Below are 16418 nucleotides of genomic sequence, written 5' to 3' on the forward strand. Positions count from 1 at the left end.
CTTGCGTTTTGTGCAGCAAAACCACAGGTGAAATCTTGCCATGTACGTCACATCGGCGAGGATTTAGTGAGTGGGGGTGGGGTGGGGGGGAGGGGAATCACCCATTAATAATAACGATAATCTATTTAAATGTGGTTACCGCTCTTTGTGGGCATCAACCTCGTGATGTTGCCGGCAAGGGACGAGGAAAATCGGATAACGCAATCTCTCCGGAGAAAATTGTGTTTTCCGATTCCCTCTGGATTTTCCGCTCGCCACGCCGTTCTCTCTGCTGCTGACCGCAGGCTGAAAATCGGCCCCTACATCTTTAGAAGGGTGAAAGGCAACAAAATCATGAAATATAAAACTTACAGAAAGAAGAAAGAATGGGGAAAGGATGGATTTCCATTTGGTTTTTTTAATAAACATTTTATTGAGGTATTTGTTTTTGGCATTGTAACAGCAGCAATATAAACAATGTACATGAAAATTTAAACATAGTGCAACTACCGCCACCCTCCCCAACAGGCCCACCATTAATTAACCCTGTATTCTACGCTAACCTAACCCCTCCCCCCACCCTCTGCTGACGTTTAATTCTCCGCGAAGAATTCGATGAACGGTTGCCACCTCCGGGCGAACCCTAACAGTGACCCTCTCAAAGCAAATTTAAATTCCTCCAAACAGAGAAAGATAGCCATGTCCGATAGCCAGGTCTCCGACTTCGGGGGCTTTGAGTCCCTCCATGCTAGTAATATCCGCCTTTGTCTACCAGGGAAGCAAAGGCCAGAACATCTGCCTCTTTCTCCTGGATTCCCGGATCCTGTGACACCCTGAAAATCGCCACCTCTGGACTCAATGCCACCCTTGTTTTTAACACCGTGGACATGGCGTCAGCAAACCCCTGACAAAATCCCCTCAGCTTTGGACATGCCCAGAACATGTGGACATGGTTCACTGGTCCTCCCGCACATTTTGCGCACCTGCGTTCCACCCCAAAGAATCTACTCATCCGTGCCACTGTCATGTGGGCCCGGTGAACGACGTTGAATTGAATCAGGCTGAGTCTGGCACATGTTGCGGTCGCGTTGACGCTACCCAATGCGTCCGCCCAAAGGCCTCCTCTATCTGTCCCCCCAGCTCCTCCTCCCACTTTCGCTTCAGCTCCTCGGTCTGCGTCTCCTCTGTTCCCACAAGTTCCTTGTAAATGTCAGAAACGCTCCCCTCACCTATCCATCCTCTGGAAACTACCCTGCCCTGAATCCCCCTTAGCGGCAGAAGTGGGAAGGTTGATACCTGTCTACACAGAAGGTCCCGCACCTGCAGATATCGAAATTCGTTCCCCTCCCCACCAATGCAAACTTCCCCTCCAGCGCCCTCATACTCGGAAATCACCCCTCAATAAACAAGTCCCCCATCCTCTCAATCCCCGCTCTCTGCCAAATTCGGAACCCCCTGTCCATCCTCCGCAGGGGCAAACCGGTGATTATCGCAGATTGGGGACCAGACCGATGCCCCCCTGCTCCCACATGTCTCCTCCACTGACTCCAGACTCTCAAGGCCGCCACCACCACGGGGTTGGTGGAGTACCGTGCCGGGATTTCCATTTATAACTATCAATAATCCACACAATTGCAATGTGCTTTTCGTCTAAACTCTCTTCACCTCGCCCAAGCCACACAACTTGCCAAAGAATTTAGGTTCAAGAGGCAAAGCTAAGGAAATTTCAAGTGTAAGTTGTTGTGCTGTCATAGTTTAACCAGCTGGTACTGTACAATTTAATTGGAGGCTGGTTTAGCACAGTGGGCTAAACAGCTGGCTTGTAATGCAGAACAATGCCAGCAACGCGAGTTCAATTCCCGTACTAGCCTCCCCGAACAGGCGGTGGAATGTGTCGACTAGGGGCTTTTCACAGTAACTTCAGTGAAGCCTACTTGTGACAATAAGTGATTATTATATTATTATTACATTAAGTTTCTGATTCTTGTGCAGCCAGAGTAATCCTACTTTGTGGGGCAGCATGGTAGCACAATGATTAGCACTGTGGATTCACAGCGCCAGGGTCCCAGGTTCGATTCCCTGCTGGTCACTGTGTGGAGTCTGCACGTTCTCCCCGTCTCTGCATGGGTTTCCTCCGAGTGCTCCAGTTTCCTCCCACAGTCCAAAGACGTGCAGGTTAGGTGGATTGGTCATGATAAATTGCCCTTAGTGACCAAAAAAGGTTAGGAGGGGTTATGGGATAGGGTGGAAGTGAGGGCTTGGGTGGGTCGGTGCAGACTCGATGGGCCGAATGGCCTCCTTCTGCACTGTATGTTCTATGTACTCTATTCGGCTATCAGCGTGCAGGGTTACCTGAAACTTGATCCAAAGGATCCCAGTTCCCAGTGGCTGACATATCTGTCCACCTCCCATCCTGGAGCGACCAATCATGAGCATGGGATTGACTACTTCTTCCGTACTTAACCCCAGATACTCTTCCCAATGTTACGGACAACCTGAGGAGACCCAGCCAGGGACGACTGAGAACATTCCTGTCTCTGCTTGATCCGTCTGGGGTGAGGTGTGATCTGGCAACTAACCAAAAACTCACCAATACTGGAACATTTGGAATTAAACCGGTGGAATAGGTTTGGTTATGCACTCTCCGGGGTGCTCACCAGCTCCCAGTGGCTTCATTAATTTCACTTGTAAAGTGGCTTTATGTAACTCAGTGTCAAATTTCATTTGATGATGAATTGTCTTTCAACATTTTACTAGGTTAAAGCAGCTAAATAAATATATTTTTGAGGTTATGCAGTTTCAGCAGCTGGAATGAAGAAATCGTCTACTTGGAAATAACACTTTCCCTCCCTCCCTCTTCAGCCCCCCCCCCCCCCCCCCCCCCCTCAACTAGATATCTAATGGCTGGGAGATGTGTGATCTGTTTAAACTATGGATGTGGCTATTACTCGTTGTGAGTTTGGTACAGATGGTGTGCATATTTCCAGCTCTCAGTTCTTCAGCTGCTGAACTATTCTATATTTTGTAGAATCCACTATGAGAAATCAAATGGACAGAATCAAAGACAAAACAAATCTGTGCATTGAAACAGATCCTTCTGGTAATGCAAATGTCAATGTGTTTGAATACATCTCAAGTTTGACTTTGCTACCCTGACTGGAAGATTGCTCCAGATATTTATCACCCCTTACCTGAAGATCCATTCGAAAACTGGGGCGAAATTCTCCGGTATTGGCACGATGTCCGCCGACTGGCGCCCAAAATGGCGCAAATCAGTCGGGCATCGCGCCGCCCCAAAGGTGCGGAATGCTCCGCATCTTTGGGGGTCGAGCCCCAACCTTAAGGGGCTAGGTCGGCGCCGGACGAATTTCCGCCCCGCCAGCTGGCGGAAAAGGCCTTTGGTGCCCCGCCAGCTGGCGCGGAAATGACCTCTCCGGGCGGCGCATGCGTGGGAGCGTCAGCGGCCGCTGACGGCATTCCCGCGCATGCGCAGTGGAGGGAGTCTCTTCCGCCTCCGCCATGGTGGAGACCGTGGCGAAGGCGGAAGGGAAAGAGTGCCCCCACGGCACAGGCCCGCCCGCGGATCGGTGCGCCCCGATCGCGGGCCAGGCCACCGTGGGGGCACCCCCCCGGCCAGATCGCCCCCCAGGACCCCGGAGCCCGCCCGCGCCGCCTTGTCCCGACGGTAAGCTAGGTGGTTTAATCTACGCCGGCGGGACAGGCATTCTAGCAGCGGGACTTCGGCCCATCCGGGCCGGAGAATCGCGGGGGGGGCCCGCCAACCGGCGCGGTGCGATTCCCGCCCCCGCCGAATATCCGGTGGTGAAGAATTCGGCAACCGGCGGGGGCGGAATTCACGCCAGGCCCCGGCGATTCTCCGACCCGGCGTGGGGTCGGAGAATCTCGCCCCTGTTCTTTATCTTTCAATCATCAATGCTTGTGATCTCTGGTCCCATTATTCTACCTAATTTTAAATCAGTCAGAATTTACCTTTTGAGTATCTCAACCAGCTTCCCTCTAAGCTGTAAATATTTTCTAACCTTGCTTTGTGGGTCGTTCTAATTCTTTTCATTTTCTCCATTGCTACTCTATCCCTTTTGCAGACTTGGAGCATGAACTGTACATGTAGTTTAGTTATTGTCTGACCTGCGCCTACTATGCATGTTTTTATATTTAAGTCAGCGTAAGAGTCACATTACTGGCAGTATAGGTTTTTGTCACCTTTTTATGCCATTAAGCTAAATTAGCACCAGTATTATACAAAGAACAAGAACAATACAGCTCAGGAACAGGCCCTTCGGCCCTCCAAGCCTGTACCGGTTATGATACCAATCTTTGCCAAAATCCTCAGTGCTTCCTTGTGCCATATCCGTCTATACCCATCCTATCCACGTGTTTGTCAAGATGCCCTTTGAACGCCGTTAATGTACTTGCTTCCACAACCTCCCCTGGCAACGCGTTCCAGGCACTCACCACCCTCTGCGTAAAAAACCTGCCTCGCACATCTCTAAACCTTGCCCCACCGTCCTTAAACCTATGCCCCCTGGTGACTGACCCCTCCACTGTGGAATAGAGTGCTTGCCCATCCACTCTATTCATGCCCCTCATAATCTTGTAGACCTCTATCAGGTCACATCTCAACCTCCATCTTTCTAATGAAAACAGTCCGAGTCTATTCAGCCTCTCCACATAGCTAACACCCTCTACATCATGATTCCAGCTGCTGAAACTGTATCACCTCAAACATCCAGGCAACATCCTGGTAAACCTCCTCTGCCCCCACTCCAAAGCCTCCACACCCTTCTGGTAGTGGGTGACCAGAATTGTGCGCAACATTCCGAGTGCAGCCGTACCAAGGTTCTGTACAACTGTAGCATAACTTCTCAGTTTTTATGCTCATTTTATGATGCCCTTTATAGTGTGTACTAATACTAATAAACTGGTATGGATACCATGTCAACTACAATGCCACTGGCATTGTTAGACAAGAGCCAAACTATTAAAGGCTGCACACAGCTGGATCCTCTCCTCTGGAAGATGTCTCTTGATGAATAATAGAAATGCTCTGTAAGACACCATGTGCCACAAAGTCTATTATATGGGCACCCACCCTGTCTATATTCTAAATATATGATCCGTGAAGTCCCTGCTGTTCAGGGTTGAGTACATTCTGAAGAGGAGTTATATCATGTGTTCATAAAGAGAGGTTTTATGTTGGGTATCCAGGATGCATTTCAGTGCCAGGTGTACCCTGTCAAAGGCTGTTTGATCGTGTTTCAGTGTGTCACAAAATTCAGCCCTTTGCATTATCAAGTTAATTGCCAAAAAGTGATGAATCTTACATTTTACCTACATTCTAGAGTAGGTGAAAAGAGGACCTGGAGGCAGTAACCACCACTTAGACGAGTAGGCAAATCTAAATCAGTCCAGTCTGCGGTTCCAGAGCGAACAGCCACGTTCCACTTACCATGGAGTCAGAGGGACAGAGGGCCAGTCAGCTCCTTGGAACTGAACCATACTGAGTTTGAAAGGAGAGTGAAATATCAAACAGTGACACCACAGGAAAACTGTAAGTTTATTGGTTAGTAAATATAATAATCCTCACGAGACCCATGGGGGCACATCAATCAATCTCCCCGTGGGACTCACAGAAAAAAAAGCTCCCCTGCTAGTGGTCTGAGGCCCTGCACGTTGGGGCTCGTATATTCGCCATTTAAAAGTTGGCCCGGACTGGGACAGGCACTTCTGGTAGTCCCAATTTGGGCCTGTGAGCGGTGGCCTTTATGGTTACAAATTAAATATTGTTTAATTTACCTTCTTGGGCATCCTGTAAAACGGTTTCCTATTTTCCACAACAGACTGGCATTAGGTGTCACAAATAACTGTGGATGTCTCTCTCATTCAGGTGTTGAAACCACAACCCAGAAGTGTCGCACTGGGAAAGCTTCACAAGAGAGAGAGAACAAGTTTCACTGTTTATGCCTAACCAGTGGGTTTGTCATTACACCAGTTACCTTGACTGCCACCTACGCCTGTGTGAGTCTCTCTCCTGTTGATGGTGAAATGTCACCCGGAAGTGCCCCACAAGTGCAACTTCACAAGAGAGAAAGAGGGCCGAAAGAGAAAATGCTGGAAAATCTCAGCAAGTTTGGCAGCATCTGTAGAGAGAGAAAAGAGTTAACCTTTCGAGTCCGATGACGCTTTGTCAAAGCTAACAGACAGAGAAAGTTGGAAATATTTATACTGTGGAGTGAGAATGAAAGGTGAGTCATAGCCACAGAAACCCAGGGAAACCGGGTGCTAATGGCCACAGAAACCAAGGGGAAAGAGTGCTAATGGCAGTCCCCAGAGAGAACAAAAGATGTGAAAGGTCAAACAGCAGGGAAACTAACATCAGATTGATATGCCTTCAATGAACACACGACGAGTGGTGAACATAACTGAGTCTTTAATAAACTAAACAGAAAGCCTCCTGGCCTCAGATCCCGAACTGAGGCAGCGGCGGAGACTAGCCACCTTTATACTGAGCCCGAGGGAAGGCGGAGCCAGCAGGCAGTGGTTTACCACACTACATATAATACAGTGGCAGTTTACCACAATATACATATTATATACTACAGTGGTTCGGAGCCAGCTGGGACAAGCCCAGGCATGTAACAATACAACAGTACAATACAATACAGTGGTTTACCACACAGGATGAACTATAGATGTGGGGGGAGGGGAATGGGGAAGCAAAGATGAAGGAAAGGTGGATAAGATGGGGGGGGGGGGGAGAATTAAATATATATTAAGAAAGAAAGAAATAGTAAAAGACAGTGAAAATGAAATGAAAACAAATGGGTCAATGTTGGGTAGAGCTGATCATCTGAAGTTGCTGAATTCGATGTTCAGGCTGGAAGGCTGTAGCGTGCCTAACCGGAAGATGAGATGTTGTTCCTCCAGTTTGCGTTGTGCTTCACTGGAACACTGCAGCAGGCCAAGAACAGACATGTGGGCATGGGAGCAGGGTCTTTTGTTAAAATGGCAAGCAACAGGAAGGTCAGGGTCCTGAATGCGCACAGACCGAAGATGCTCAGCAAAGCGATCACCCAGTCTGCGTTTGGTCTCTCCGATATAGAGACCACCACATTGGGAGCAGCGAATGCAGTAGACCAAATTGGAAGAGATGGAAGAGTAAGAGGGACCACTGTTTATCCCTAACCAGTAGCCTGTCTTGCGTGAGCGTGTTCAAAGCACTCAGATTCCTTTTGGGTCCTCGACTACAGAATTATGTTCTGGCAATTATTGTTACTCAACCAGAGCGGACAGTGAAAGAAAGGTTAGACTACAACAATGGTAAATTTTAAAATAAATAATTTATTCAAGAAAATTAGGCCCTCCACAATTCAGACTATAACTTACAAACACCAGTTATAAAAATACTATGGGAAGAAAGAAATTAAATGGCATATCAAAAATTCTTCCTTTTACACACGTTTACTTAAGCACACAGGAACATATACATATATCCGCTCACCCACCCGAACCTCAACAATCTAACCTAATTGGGAGTGTCTGTGGGCTGAGGGAGTACACTCACCATTCGCAGGAAGAATAGTTAAACCGGCACGGATGTCTCTTTGACTCTTTCCCAGAATGGACTGGTCCGTTTGGCTGCTGGGCCTTGGTCCTGTATAGTCTGGTGACCGTGACCTTCTGTCTTGTAGTCCGGGAGCAAGCGAAGAGAGAGCGAAGCAAGAGAGAGAGAGCCTCTGGGTCCCGCATTTTTAAGGGAAAAAACCTGAATGGAGCTGAATGGCCCCTCCCACAGGTGAGTTCCAGGACAAAGACCTACTAATTGCTGACAGGATAAAACTGATGCAATCAATTTCTCCATAAAATGTGTATCCTGTAATAGGTGGGAGGTCATGGTCGTAACTGGTGGCCGAGGCAACCACATGTGCCAGCTGCAGAAACTTGAGCTCCGGGATTCAGAGCTTTAGGAGTGGCTGGAGTCATGGCTCCATGTCAACGAGGCTGAGAGCAACATGATAGCACATTCGGAGAGGTGGCCACACCGCAGCTTCAGAGCCTGGAGGCAGAGATTGATTGGGTGATCATCAGACAGTCCAAGAGAACAGGCTGCTAGTGTAGGAGGTCCCTGGGGTCCCGCTGACAAATCAGTTTTCCGTTTTGGAAGTTGATCAAGTCGCTGCTTCCTCAGCGGAGTGCAGTCAGTGCCAACCTTGGGGCACCGCGAACTTCTTGGTTATACATCAGGGGACGAAGAATAAAGGAAAATCAATAGTGATCGAGAATTCATTAGTAGAGGAACAGGCAGACGTTTCTGTGGACATAGATGTGGCTCGAGGATGGGATATTGCCTCCCTGGTGCCAAGGTAAAGGACGTCTCCGAATGGCTGCAGGACATTCTTCTGATGGAGGATGCACGGCCAAAGGTTGTGGTCCATGTTGGTACCACTGACTTAGGTAGGAAGGGGAACTTAGGGAGCTCTAAAGAAAGTAGAAAGCCAGGCTTCAAGTGGAGTAATCTTCAGATTACTTCCAGTGCCACTTGCAAGTGATGACAGAAGTAAGAAGATAAGGCAGATGAATGAGTCGCTGGAAATATGATGCAGGAAGTAGGGCTTTTGATTTCTGGGACTCTGCGACTGGCTCTGGGGAGACGGCACCTGTCTGTACAAGCCAGATGGGTTGCACCTGAAGAGAGTTGAGACGGAGTTCCTTGCAGGGCATTTTGCTAGTGCTGTTGAGAGGGCTTTAGACTAACTCAGTTGGTGTGTGGGAGCCAAGAGAGAATATTAGAGAGGAATACCAGGATGCACATATTACTGGGAAAGACAGATAGTGCTTGCACAGAGAATTGGTTTTCAAACTTTTTTCTGGGGGCCCATTTTTACCAGCTGGCCATCCTTCGGGGCCCACGCCGGCCGACCTTCGGATCAAGCCGGCCAATCTTTGTGACCCATGCTGCCCGAATGTATCGACCTACATCGCCCGAATTCCGCGACCCACCATTGTCGCTTACCTTTATTGTGAGCCTGCTTGGTCCTCACTTTCTTTGTCATTCAATGTTACATTTCTGTATGGGTTGTTCATCAGAGGCCTTGGAGCTCACACCAGCACTGCTTTGTCCTGCTGTGGACTCTCCTGAGAAGCTCTCTCCAATTGTGGGATCCTGGCCTGTTTGTGTCGATGTGCTTCCTTTCTGTTTATTCCAAAACTATCCACCTTCAGTTCTTCACAGAGCCCTGTTGCTTGCTTGCTGACAGCTACAAAATGGAGGAATCTATCCTCAGTAATTTCACACCCAGAGCATGTGATGTCAGTGTACCGGGCACGTGACCTGTTCTCTGCCGTCGGTTCTGGTGGAAGAACTCTGTCAAAGTTTTTAAAAGCCTGCTCCTGGAACAGTGCGCTGACATCCGGAGGCGGCAGTCTGCTGCGATGGGGGGGCAGGCATCCGCAGGACAGCCGACATTCTGAAAGCCGGCTAAGCCAGCATTTTAAAAAGCCAGTCATGGCCATTGGGCACTTCTTCCCGCGATTGCGAATGCTGTGACTGATTGATTCGTGACCCTCCCGACACCTTTGAGTTTGATAATGACTGGAATAGAGAATAGTAAGTTAATAGGTGGAGTCGGAGTAATGGAACAAGCAATGAAGTCTAAATTGGGATCAATGTGCATGTATGTGGCTGCGCAGAGTGCAGGAAAAAAGACTGTGGAGTTACAGGCACAGGTTGCAATGTGGAAATGTAATGCTGTGGCAATAACAGAGACCTAGTTCAAGGAATGACAAGACTGTGTGTCAACTATTCCTGGGTACAAGGTGTTCAAATAGGAAAGGAAGGAAAGGAGGCGGTATTAGTTAAGAACATTGCAGTGCTGGAGAAAGAGGATGCCCCAGAGGATTCAAGGACAGAATCTATTTGGCTAGAACTAGGAATGAAAATGGTGAAATTATATTCTAGTCCAGAGACCACCAACTAGTGGGAAGGATGGAGAGTAACAAATCTGCCGACAAATTACAGAGAGATACAAACATTATAGAGTAGTTATAATGGGGGACATAATTACTAGAATATTGGTTGGGACAGTGGTAATGTAAAGGGGGGAGAGGGGCAAATGTTCCTAGTTTGTGTTCAGGAAAATTTTCTAGAGTGGTACGTGTCCAGTCCAACAGAAAGGAAGCACTAAAGAGAAAATGTAGGAAAATCTCAGCAGGTCTGGCAACATCTGTAGGGAGAGAAAAGAGCTAATGTTTCGAGTCCAGATGACCTTTGTCAAAGCTTTGAGAGCAGAAATGAGCACACCTTCAGCCAGATCAGAACTGAAACTGAAAAATGCTTTCTTAAAAAACATGATGCCTTCGCTCCGCCCAGCAATGACATTGTCCCACCAAGCTGAAAACGAATTAACTCCACAGGGAACCCACTTACTCAAAACAAAGTTGCATTAGCCCAAGCTTTTACGATGGTTAATTGCATCTCAGACTCCTAAAAGCTTTGTTGTCTTTCAAACCAAGATTCTTTTTTAAAACATGGCTGCAGCAGTCAAACACACTCCAGCCCAGGCTTTTAACCTTTACTTCACCAAATGCATATAATCCAATTTTCATTACACCAAGGTCCACTGGGTCAGCGCCATGTTTGTCAAGACCTGCACCAATTGTCACCCACGTGATCCCCGGCCCAGAGCACCGGAGAATCACGTTGGCCTGGAGAATGTGGTGCCTGGCCTGCACCTCAATCCCAACGCCAACGGAAGACCGGAGTATCGGAATGGGATCAGTGACGGGCACCGATCCCATTTTCTGCCCGACACTGGATTCTCTGCCGCATTGGGAACTCGGCTACTGGCGGATGGGAGGCGGACAATCCAGCCCATGATCTTAACATTGCTAGACAACCCCATATGGAGAATCAAAGTGATTCAAAGGGAGATGGATAGTTGGTTATGAATTATTGACAAATACAGAGAAAACAAGACGTTCAGATTAAAAAATTCACCTCTTTGGCCGTTTCAAGTGTCGGTCTGGGTTCAATGGGCCAGATTGTATTCTTCTTTCACTTTGCCCATGTCACACAGAGTAAGCACAACACTGGTTGATTACACCTTTGTATCAACCATCACTTTTTTGCATTTGGTTTTCCAGTCAGATATCCTTCCTGGCCCGAACACTCCCCATTTATTCAGGCTTGGGACCAGCAGTAATACACACTGGCTTTCCTGTACTGGTAGTGAGGTTCTTTCATGGACAACAAGTCCTGCTGTGCATCTTGACACTTGGGCCTTTAAGCTCAGAGACAGGAGAGCCACTCACAGAGCCACTCAAACTCCCATGCCAGACTCCTGTGTTTATTATCTCTTCTGTTTTAATAGTTCCACATTTTAAGCCATTGCCTTTGTGAAGCCGGCTGCAGATAAAATATGAAACCTAATCTATCTCGCTAACTTTATAAAAAAATATATTTTTTTAATTAAAGTTTTGCAAAGTTTTTCATAATAAATAGTAATAATCCTACACAGCAAAACAGAGTGAATATTAACATAGTGCAAAAAGGGAATATACAATAGCAATTGATTAGACGTGACCCCACGTGCCTCAGTCTTCCCACACCCTCCCAAGGGAGCACTCACCCCCACTCCCCTACGGGTCGCTGCTGCTGCTGACGTTTAAATTTTCCCAGAGAAGCCATCGGACGGTATTATGCCCCCGCTCAACAGCAGCAGCTCTGTACACTTGGCAAAATTATTTACACACATAAGTAGGCATCTGTTCGTGGTGTTGTCGTCCCTTGCTTCTCCCAGACTGAGTTCGCTGCCATTGTTGTCTCGTTCCGCTTCTGCGCACTTCCGCTTCTGCGGCCCTCCCGTCTTCCCAGTTTTCACTGTTCCTGTGGACGTTAAGTTTGTTAACGTTTCCCTGCCTCCCCCCTCCCCCTCCCAGTCTATCTCTCCCTCTCATGCTTTGGCTACTCTCCCCTGTTTCTTGGCTACCTGGCTATTCTTCCTCTCATTCATTGGCCACAAACAGGTCTCGGAACAATTGGGTTCCACGCTCTGTGGAAGCCGTCGTCTGACCCTCGGATGGCGAATTTGATTTTCTCCATTTGGAGAGATTCTGAGAGGTTGGACAGCCAGTCTGCAGCTTTGGGTGGTGCTGCTGACCGCCAGCCGAACAGGATTCTATGGCGGGCGATCAGGGAGGCAAAGGCAAGGGCGTCCGCCCTCCTCCCCAGGAATAGATCTGGCTGGTCTGAAACCCCGAAGACCGCCACTTTCGGGCATGGCTCCACCCTCAACCCCACCACCTTGGACATTGCCTCGAAGAAGGCTGTCCCGTACCTCGCAAGTCTGGGGCAGGACCAGAACATGTGGGCATGGTTGGCCAGGCCTCCTTGGCACCGCTCACATCTATCCTCCACCTCCGGGAAGAACCTACTCATACGGGTTCTTGTTAAGTGGGCTCTGTGTACCACTTTTAGTTGCGTCAGGCTGAGCCTTACGCACGTGGAGGTGGAGTTGACCCTATGCAGTGCTTCGCTCCAGAGTCCCCACCCTATTTCGATCCCCAGGTCCTCCTCCCACTTCATTCTTGTTGCGTCCAATACGGTGTCGGCCCCTTCTACCAGTCGGTCATACATGTCATTCCAGTTTCCTTTATCTAGTATGCTTGCGTCCAGTAACTCTTCCAGCAGTGCCTGTCGTGGTGGTTGTGGGTATGTCCCTGTCTCCTTTTGTAGGAAGTTTTTTAGTTGCAGGTACCTTAGCTCGTTCCCCCTGGAACTTCTCTGTCAGTACTATCTCGCTAACTTAAGGTTTTGTTCAAGCGAACAGACCATCCCAAACCAATGCATTTGGCAATAAAGTGAGTGGAAAATTATAATGGAGGAGAAGTGGACAAGGCAAATGCAATGGGGCCAATTGAAAAATCTGAAATTTGGAGGAGAAATTACGTCTCTCCTCTCATTAAGTTAAAGGGTTAGGGAGGGTGGGCAAGATGCAGTTTAAAGCAAAGAAATACTTTTTGAAATGCTAACGTCCAGGGTTTTTTTAAAGGCTGATTCACCAATATAATTGTATTTGCCAAACTGGAACAGTAAGGGACTAGACAGTAAACCTTCCTGTGCTGTACTGATCAGACAACCGAGCCTGATTTCTTTTAACATGTTTATGTGGATGAGAAGTTTCCTTGGAAACCAGGCAATGTCAGCTCTTGATGTTGTACCTCTGCCTGTCCCTTAGGAGCGTTCCTGTTGCATGATTATATTTTCTTTAATTGGCAAATGCCCTTGAATGACTTTTGTTACGTCCTCCAATCTATCTAGGATTGCGAGCAATTTATTTTGGTCTGTATTAAATGAGGAAAATGCCTGATGAATAAACCCAGGCAATGTAAGGTTGAAATATCAAAATCCACTCCTCTGTTTGTAATTGAACTTGTAGTTTCAATCAAATCTTTTAAATCTTGTAAGATCTTGTAAGGCAAGATGGGTGGGACAAAGCTTAGAAGCTGATCCATTTGAGGAATCTCCTCCCCCTGATTCTTCTTAGTCACACTAACCCTTGGTTCTCTTTGATCCCATTTTGTATTCATAATTCCGAAAGCATCATATTAGTGGAGCAAATAAAGTTGAATTTCAAAGTTGAATTGCACCAGCCAGGAGGTCATTTGGTGCAGAGACTAGTGTCTCTGCCTCTAAGTCAGAAACTCAGGGTTCAAGTTGCACCCCAGGATTTATGACCAAGGGAGGCGCATTCATAATGCGACCAACAGGTTGGGTATGAACCTGAAAAATCCTTCCAACATGATTGGCGGTAAGGGTGGGATAGACTCCTGGTCAACCATGCTTGATGTGCCGTGGTGCCCCTCAAGCTATAAGCCTCTGGTGTCAGGCTAACGACCAAGAATCCCATAGAACCCCAACAGTGCAGAAGGATGCCATTCAGCCCATCGAGTTTGCGTTGACCCTCTGAAAGAGAACCCTACCTAGGCACACTCCCTCATAACCCCACCTAACCTTTGGACACTAAGGGCCAATTTTGCATGTCCAACCCACCTAACCTGCACTGTGGGAGGAAATCGGAGCACCCGGAGGAAACCCATGCAGACACCCGGGGTGAAAGTGCAAACTCCACACCCACAGTCACCAAGGCCGCAATTGAACCCGGGTCCCTGGCACTGGGAGGCAGCAGTGCTAACCACTGTACCACTATCCTGTTCCAGGGTAAACCTCGCTATGGGAACAGATGAAAGCCTTCCTTGTGTGCCACTAGATGTGGGAAGAGAAATACAATAGCAACTCCTACAGTCATTAGTGAAAGGATACTTGGAAAAGGAAGCCATTTCAAAATCTATGCAGCTTTGAATGCCAATTATGCCACTGTTACTTTTTTGTTAAAGAGCATGTTAATTGTCAGTTCTCCCTGCCTATGGTCTACTTCATGTACAGTGAGTCTTCTGTATGAAATTTGCAAACAATAATCTGATCTGAGCAGTTCCTATTTCCAGGGTTTTGTTTCCTTTCTTTACTAAAATGTTTTTGGGGCTGCTATTGGACACAGGTTATACCACAAGTGGTTAATCATGGGAATTCACTGTTCGGAAATGAGATGCCATGATAAGTAAATCAGAAACCGTACCATTAATGCAGGTACTCTACATCAACTTAAAGGATCTGAAGTACTTGAAGTCTTCCCAGCATCAATGTATTATACGGGTCTGGCACACAGAAGGTTAATGTGGGACTGAGTGAAGTACCGCTCACTCAGTGATGTCAGAGTGTTTCAGTGCTGGGCAGAGCTGTGTGTACTGGCAAGCATGGAGACAGCTCCAATTGTACATTTCTAAATAGTTGTCAGAGATAATGGGTGCAATTTAACAAAAAAACATTTCTAAGTGTGGTAGCAGCGGGAACTTGATTTTTAATTCACTCATGGGACGTGGACATCGCAGGCTGTGCCAGCATTTATTGTCCTTCCCTAATTGCCCTTGAGGGGGCAGTCAAGAGTCAACCACAGTGCTGTGGGTCTGGAGTCACATATAGGCTGGATCAGGTAGGGATGGCAGATTTCCTTCCCGAAAGGACATTAGTGAACCAGATGGGGTTTTATGACAACCGACAATGGTTTCATGGTCATCATTAGACTTTTAGTTCCAGATTTTTATTGAATTCAAATTTCACCATCATTCATTACTCTGGGTCTCTGGTTTACTAGTCTAGTGTCAATAGCACTATACTACTGCCTCCCCTGCTGCGAACTTCCCGACGCTCGGCCTGGCAATAGAACGTTAATTGGTCTACTTAATGAGGGCCCACGGAATTCTCAGCGCAAATCATGGTTCGCTGCTGATTTGCCCGGGACCGTGCTCACCCGTCCCCCGCCAACAAGTGACAGCAGCATTTAAACCACTACAGCACAGTCACCCCACTGCACTCGCAGCCATGCCGCCATGGAGACCAGCTCCACGCTTTGGCAACATCGAACTGGGATGATTGCTAGACGTGGTGGAGACCAGATGGGATCCCCTGATCCCCTGGGCATCCAGGAGCGTCAGCCACAGGACAGTCACCGCTGCCTGGGAGGAAGTGGCAGCGGCCGTCAGCTCAGGAAACGTGTCCAGGAGGATCGGCACCCAGTGCCGCAAGAAAGTCAACGCACTCCAGAGGGCCGCTTGGTGAGTTGCCACCCGACCCCTGCCCCAAATACTGCCCCCCCCCCATACCCCCTCCCACCCCCCCCACCCCCAAATACACCCAATCCCCCCAAGACCCTCCCGCAACCTCCAAGCCCCCTGCCATCCTCACGGTGAATGGCATGTGCAGCTAACGATGCCCCCTCTGTGTCCCTGCAGGACAAGTTGGCCCACAGCCGGCGGGAAAGAGCCTAGATTGCCGGCGTGGTGCCGGACATCAGAGTTCTCAACCCCTATGAGGAACAGGCCCCGGAGGCTGCGGGGGTGGCCGAGGACCGAGCGGTGACCATTGTGGAGATCGGCAGATGGCGCCGAGGTGAGGATCCCATGGTCCCCACCCTGATAACCTGTCAAATGTAAGTTGTTTATGTCATACACACTGACCCATCCCCCCACTGACCACATATCCACTCTCCCGCAGAACCTGCAGCCGATGACGATGGCCTATCTGGGGTGACCCCCCCCCCCCCCTCCCCACTTCTCATGAGACCACCTTGGAGGAAAGCTCTGACGATGCCACCATAGTAGCCTTGGCACAGCTGTCATCGCCATCCCCCCACCAACGCAATACACACACCTCGGTGGGCAATGGTAGTGGACAGGTATTTGGGGCCCTTTCTGGTGAGCACCACACACCTGCTGATGCACATCAGGTGGAGGCAGGAACGCCCAAGCAAGATAGCAGTCGGAGGTCTGCTGGATCCCAGGACCCAGCTGGGTCAGATGCTGAGCCG

Source organism: Scyliorhinus torazame, chromosome 1, assembly GCF_047496885.1.
Source record: "Scyliorhinus torazame isolate Kashiwa2021f chromosome 1, sScyTor2.1, whole genome shotgun sequence".
Lineage (NCBI taxonomy): Eukaryota > Metazoa > Chordata > Chondrichthyes > Carcharhiniformes > Scyliorhinidae > Scyliorhinus > Scyliorhinus torazame.